Raw genomic sequence first — 7499 nt, 5'->3', positions numbered from 1 at the left:
TTCAAACGGAACTCGCAAGCGGAACCCGAACGCAAGTGTGAAAGTAGCCTGATCAGCATATCCAGCAGGCACGCAGCTCCGACGACGGAGCTGCCTTGTGGATCCGGCATTGCAAAACAACTGAAGGACGGATCCGTCCTTCCGATCTGCGCATGCACAAACCGGGAAAGCTGTGAAAAAGACTGCCAGAGGGATCCGTCCATCCGCATGACAAGTGTGTATTTATTTATTTTTTTGCAAAGTGCAGAGCAGGGTGAAGGAAAGGTCAGGTTGTTCACGCCCAGAAATATTCATGAGGCAGAGCTCAGGCTTTGTTGTTACACGCCCCCTCAGCATGTAAACAAAGCAATGACAGAACCATGAAAAGGTGGACATATGGGTTTTAACTTGATGAAATCTAGCTTAACCAAATTATATGTATATCCTGATGGATTTTAAGTGTTTTTTTTTATTTTTTATTAACTCTGATAACCCCTTTAACTTTTATAAACTTTATTTAACTTTTTGAACAGAACATTAACTTTTTTGCTTGCCAGTGATTTTTTTTTTTTACCTTTATAGGACAAACCTCTCCTTCCCCATGGGACAATGTGCAAAGCGCAAATCGCCCAGAGATGTGGCGAAGTACATTATGCACTTTGTCCCAGGTGAAAGGAGAGGTTTGCAGCAGCTGTGAGTGAAAGGGCCCTAATTGCCCTGTGTGCCTGTCCTATGTAACGCAATCCCTATGCTAAGTGTACCTGTGTGTGGTACTTCCGGAAAAACTCCCCTAAGCATAGGGCAGGGTGGTCAGGGCAGTCAGGACAGAAATAGCGGGTGTCACGCCTTATTCCACTCCTGCTACAGACACGACATCTTTTTTGGGGTGGCGCTTGGGTTGAGGTACCAGTAACGACATTGGGGAAATGTCGCTCGTGTAGACGGCTCACTACACTGGTGGATGGGGCCACGGAACCTCCTGGATACAGGAGGTTCTCAATGATCTCTTCCTGAAATTTGAGGAAGGATCCTGTTCTCCTAGCCTTACTGTAGAGAACAAAACTATTGTACAGAGCCAATTGAATCAAATATACAGACACCTTCTTATACCAGCGTCTGGTGCGTCGGGAAACTAAATAAGGAGCCAACATCTGGTCATTGAAGTCCACCCCTCCCATGAGCAAATTATAGTCGTGGACTGAGAGGGGCTTTTCAATGACACTGATTGCCCGTTCTATTTGTATTGTCGTGTCTGTGTGAATGGAGGAGAGCATGTAATCGTCACGCTTGTCTCTCCATTTCACCGAGAGCAAGACGGGTGATAACGTGCCGTTGGGGGAAGCCCCGGAGACTAGGTCGCGCGGTGCCACAACAGCCAATCTGTTCTAGGAACAAATGCCTGAAGAAGGGCACACTTTTGTAAAAATTGTCCACATAAAGATGGTACCCCTTGCCAAATAAGGGTGACACCAAGTCCCAGACTGTCTTCCCACTGCTCCCCAGGTAGTCCTGGCAACCGACCGGCTCCAGGGTCTGATCTTTACCCTCATAGACTCTAAATTTGTGCGTATAGCCTGTGGCCCTTTCACAGAGCTTATACAATTTGACCCCATACCGGGCGCGCTTGCTTGGGATGTATTGTTTGAAGCCAAGGCGCCCGGTAAAATGTAAAATGTATAAGGGACTCGTCTATGCAGATGTTTTGCTCAGGGGTATACAAATCTGCAAATTTGGTGTTAAGGTGGTCTATGAGAGGCTGAATTTTGTGGAGCCAGTCAAAAGCTGGGTGGCCGCTGGGACAAGAGGTGCTGTTGTCGCTAAAGTGCAGGAAACGCCGGATGGTCTCAAATCGTGTCCTGGACAAGGCAGCAGAGAACATGGGCATGTGATGAATTGGGTTCGTGGACCAATATGACCGCAATTCATTCTTTTTTGTCAGGCCCATGTTGAGGAGAAGGCCCAGAAAAGTTTTAAATTCGGAAACTTGGATGGGTTTCCACCGGAAAGACCGGGCATAAAAGCTTACCGGGGTTGGCGGCTATAAATTGAGTGGCATACCGATTTGTTTCTGCCACGACTAAGTCCAAGAGCTCTGCAGTTAAGAACAGCTCAAAAACCCCCAGTGCCGATCCGATCTGAGCTGTCTCAACCCGACTGGGCGGTGAAAGGGGGAACTACTGGTGCGGCTGAAGTTGGGGGCTGCCAATCAGGGTTTGCCAGCACCTCAGGGACTCTAGGGGATCTACGGGCCTGTCTGTGCGGTGGCTGCGACGGGGGAACTAATGCACGTGCCACCGTACCAGCTTCAACTGCCCTTCTGGTGCTCGCCACTTCACCATGTTGTACTGCAGTGCTGGTACTAGGTCCAGGATTGGCTGCGCTGCTGGTGTATGCCTCACCACGTAATCCAACAGCGCCAGCCCCACTCTGCTGCCCTTGAAGCGGATCCTGCGCAACCTGTGGTCTAGCGACACGGGGCCGGGTACGCCTGGTGGTATCAGGGACCTCAACTTCCTCGTCCGAACTTTGGGTCAGACTGCCACTGTTTTCTACAGGTTCGTATTCTGACCCGCTGGATTCGTCAGATTAGGGTTCCCATTTCTCATCCGATTGGGTCAGAATCCTGTAGGCCTCTTTAGAAGAATACCCCTTACTTGCCATTTGGTCAACTAAATTTAGGGGTATTCCCTGAGACTACCCAAGAAAAAAAGCAAGCCTGTCTTACAAATGGGAGGCTAGCGAAGTACCGGAAGCCGCTGCGATTGATAAAAAATATCAAAACTGATTTTTTTTATCGCCACAGCGCTTGTAAAGTGATTGTGCAGTGATAAAAAAATATATATATTTTTTTGTCACTGCGGCGGGGCGGGCGTGGGTGAACGCACGTGTGGGCGACCGATCAGGCCTGATCGGGCAAACACTGCGTTTTGGGTGGAGGGCGAACTAAGGTGACACTAATACTATTATAGATCTGACTGTGATCAGTTCTGATCACTTACAGATACTATAAAAGTACCAATGCTGATTAGCGATACGCTAATCAGCGAATCAGTGACTGCGGTGCGGTGGGCTGGGCGCTAACCGACGCTAACTACCTAACAAAGGTGTTTAAACTATCCTAAACCTAACCGTCAATACTAGTGGGAAAAAAAAGTGACGGTTTACACTGATCACTTTTTTGCCTTTCACTAGGTGATTGACAGGGGTGATCATGGGGTGATCAAGGGGTTAATTGGGGTGATGGGGGGTGATCTGGGGCTAAGTGTGGTGTTGGTGTGTACTCACAGTGATGTGTGCTCCTCTGCTGGGACCAATCGACGAAAAGGTCCAGCAGAGGAGCACAGAAGCCATTTAACACATTATATTTATAAATATAATGTGTTAACTGGCTTGTGATTCGATTTTTTGAAAATCACCAGCCTGCCAACGACGATAATTGGCTGGCAGGCTGGTGACAAAATACTCCTCTAACTTTTGCTGGCCCGCAATGTGCATGCACGGGCTGGCTGTGAGCGTAATCTCGCATTTCGCGAGATGACACGCCGGCGCGTCAAGGAGGAACAAAATGACCGCCTCCAGAACGCAATCCTGCGTTAGGCGGTCCGGAGGCGGTTAAACTTAAACTACACCTCCTCCACCGCCACTTCCACCTACACCGCCACATCCACCGCCTCCTCAACCTCCTAATCCATATGGACCTGGTCCTCCTAGATCAAGATAATTTTTTTTATTTTTACGTATTTTATGTTATTTAAAGTCACTTCCCTATCCACATTTGTTTGCAGAGCACTTGCCATGCTCTTAACCACATTTTGATGACATTTGCAGCCCTCTAGCCCTTTCCATGACATTTTTACAGCCATTTTAGTGCTCAAAAGTTCGGGTCTCCATTGACTTCAATGGGGTTCGGGGTCAAGTTCGGGTCCCGAACTCAAACTTTTTTCTGAAGTTCGGCCGAACCCGTCTAACCCGAACATCCAGGTGTCCGCTCAACTCTAATCAGGTAGAATATTGACTAAGGAGGAGATTAGTGTCCTATCTAAGGGGGTGTCTTTTGTCCCTACGACTAAATATAATGCCTTCCACTGGGTTAAAGATATACACCTTTTTTTGTAAATAATGATTTGGAAGAGAGTATCCGTTCAGGTATTCCGGTGGAAGATCCACCCAATGTAAGACTTTTGACAGAATTATTAGAAGAAGGAGAAAGGGATAGGGATTTGGGCCCATTCACTAACTTAAAACCCAAGAGAACAAAGTCAATCCCCCCTCAAGAAACTAATGTAATAGATTTGTTTTGGGGCAATACAAAGGAACTTGAAAAACTGGAATATTTGAACACTGATCGAGGACCTAATCTCTCCAAACATGAAATTGGAGCACTGTTAACACTTGAAGCAGATGACAACATCATAATCAAACCTTCCGATAAAGGAGGAAATGTGGTGATTTTAAATCACTCACAATATACCGAGATGTGCTATACGATTCTGAGTGATAGATCCTCTTACATACAACTTAAGAGAGATCTCACTGATGAGTTTCAATCTAAACTAGAGAAGATTCTTATAACAGCAGTGGAGACCCAGCTGATCTGCAAAGACGAAATGAGGTACATGTTCAATGAGAATCCTAAGATTCCTACTTTTCATGCATTACCTAAAATCCACAAAGGTCTTAACTCTATTTCACAAAAAGTGGCAATCTACATTGACAAAATACTCAGTAGTTTTGTCACTGCTCTTCCCTCTTTTATTAGGGATACGATGGATCTACTTAATAAATGAGATGGCCTGGTGGTGGAGGATGATACCCTTTTGGCCTCCATTGATGTAAAGGCCTTATACAGCAATATCCCTCACGATAAGGGTCTTATGGCAGTACAACATTTTCTCAAAACAAGAGGTATACATTGTATTCCACACAACCAGCTTATATCTAATCTTTTGGAGTTTGTCCTAAGACATAACTATTTATTATATGGCACTAAGTTCTTCCAACAGCTCAGGGGCCTACTTATGCTAATTTGTTCCTGGGCTAGTGGGAGGACACAGTGGTGTTCACGGACCATAATTAGTGGATGCAGTACATTGCCTTCTGGGGTTGCTTCATTGGTGATCTACCTATTCTCTGGAGCTGCCCCAGAGAGGCCTTCTCTGAGTTTATGAAGGCCCTAAATGCTAATGAAATAGGGTTGCATTTCACCTATGAACTTAATAAAAACCATCTGACATTTTTGGATCTTGATATAAAATTACAAAATGGTGTTGTACGCACACAGGCATATAGAAAAACCCACGGCAACTAATAACCTTCTAAAATGGGAAAGCCATCATCCCCTTAGCCTACGTCGGGGGATACCAAAAGGACAGTATCTGCGTATAAACATAAACTGTTCTAATAAGGAGGTCTTCCAACGCCAGGCCAGAGATTTACAATCTCGATTTGTTGGGAGAGCGTATCCACAGTGGGTACTTAATAATGCTTATAAACATGCCTGTAACAAATGAAAGAACAGAATTGATTGTCCCCAAACTAAAAGAGAACGACAGGACGAGTGATAAAAAGCAAATCACATGCATCATTGGGACCTATGATGATCAGAGCATGAGAGTACGGGGTGTTTTGAATAAATATTGGGAACTACTCAAAATGGATCCAGACATTCAGACATTCAATATAATTTCAGATCAGCCATCAATAACATACAGGAGGGGGAGATCATTGAAGGACAGAATTGTTCATAGTCATTGTTTACCCCCTAAAAAGCAAGGCACATAGTTGGAGAGAAGAATATGTGGCATGTATAGATGTGGTGTTATTGGAGATTATATACAGCACTGGACTTTTTTTTACTATTGGCACCATTCACAACTGAGACTTTCAGAGCCATTGGAGATATTATACAGCACTGGATTTTCGTTTTTTTTTCACCATTGGCCTCATCCATAACTGGGAATACTGGACAGGTAGGGAATCCTTGTAAAGATACAGCCACCGATAAGTGGGGCCGCCCCTTTCAGGGGACGGCGCATGAGCGATTCAGTTACAGGATTGCGCTCGAGTCCGACGGCGCATGCGCCGCCTGTACAAGCGCGGTCCCGGCGACTGAGCCGGGTGTCAATTAGACTGCATAGAGGCGGGGTTAGGGCAGTGGAGTTACAGCCTGGAGTGAGGGAAGGGCTACCCCCTTGACTTCTAACGTGACTTGTGGAGCTGGAGAAGAGTACTTTATAAGGCGATTTTTTCATGCATATACATGACAGAAAAGCGGGACAAGACTGTATGATAACACAATGAGGATGATCTATAAGGTACTTTTGATAGTTTATTAAGTAAAATGCAGGTGAAAGGTTCGCTTTAAGTAAAGAATAGCAAGACAATGTTTATTGACTTTTTCAATGGTTTTTGTTATCACTGTAACATTAATGATGACAGTCAAATTTAGTTCTGCTGCATTTGTATCCTGCCATAGTTCTCCTGCTATTTATCCTCTTTCCATATCCTATCTAGAATGGATCTGGCTACTGGATCAGAGAACCAACTGTCGTAGGTTTGTATACTTGTGGTGGGGTCTGCAATGACAGTCTCTCAGACTTTGGGGGTTAGAAGTCCAAATGGTACTTTATTTTTCATCCATCAAAACAATACAGGAGATCTAAGTATAGAGTATATACCTGTTCCAGCACTTTCCAAAATACCTTGTTACACTACTTATCTATGGTGTTTGGAATACAAAACAGTATGTCAGGCCACCCACCTATATGAGCATAACTGAACACGGAAAATCCCTAATATCAGATGCATATGGCACCACAACCCATTATGGCCAAAACTTGCAGGCAACTTGTTGTATTCAAGAATCTTTGAACATAATAAGGGGTCAGGGGTGCTCTGTTTTTGTGACAAAGTCATGGCATATTTTAGGGGATTGGTTTTTCAAGATATACAGTAAATTGGCACAACACTAAAAGTTGGGATCTCATGGAGACAGGGGCGTAGTTATAGGTGGTGCAGAGGTAGCAGTCGCTACCGGTCCCAGGAGCGTGAGGGGGCCCAAATTCATTGACGAAATAGAAATAAACTGTTTAAGTAACAGCTGGGGATGGCCGGATTTACGGAGCCATTTGAGCCAGCTGCATTCTGCTGTTTCCATAACTCCCATAGCAAGGAATGGAAGCTTTGCAAATAACATAGCACAGCCAGCTATGCTGTTTCTGGTAACTTTCCGGAGTTATGGAAGCAGCACAGCTTGCTTTGCTACATTATTTTTATGGCTCCCCTTAACTAATATGGGATTTACGGAAACGGTAGAGTTCAGTTGGCTCAAATGTTTCCGTAACTCCAACTACCCCCACTAAGAAATGACTCTGGTTATTCCCATCTCAGCCAAAAAGGGCACAGATGGGAATACCCATTTAACCAGTCTTGCACAGTCAGGGGTTGCCCCACCTATACCCTGTGTTGCTCCACAAAAGTGCACCACATCAGCTCTTGGGTTATGTCTGGTCAATGGGGCT

The sequence above is a fragment of the Bufo bufo genome, chromosome 8 (assembly GCF_905171765.1).
Source record: "Bufo bufo chromosome 8, aBufBuf1.1, whole genome shotgun sequence".
NCBI lineage: Eukaryota > Metazoa > Chordata > Amphibia > Anura > Bufonidae > Bufo > Bufo bufo.
This window is presented reverse-complemented; position numbering follows the sequence as displayed.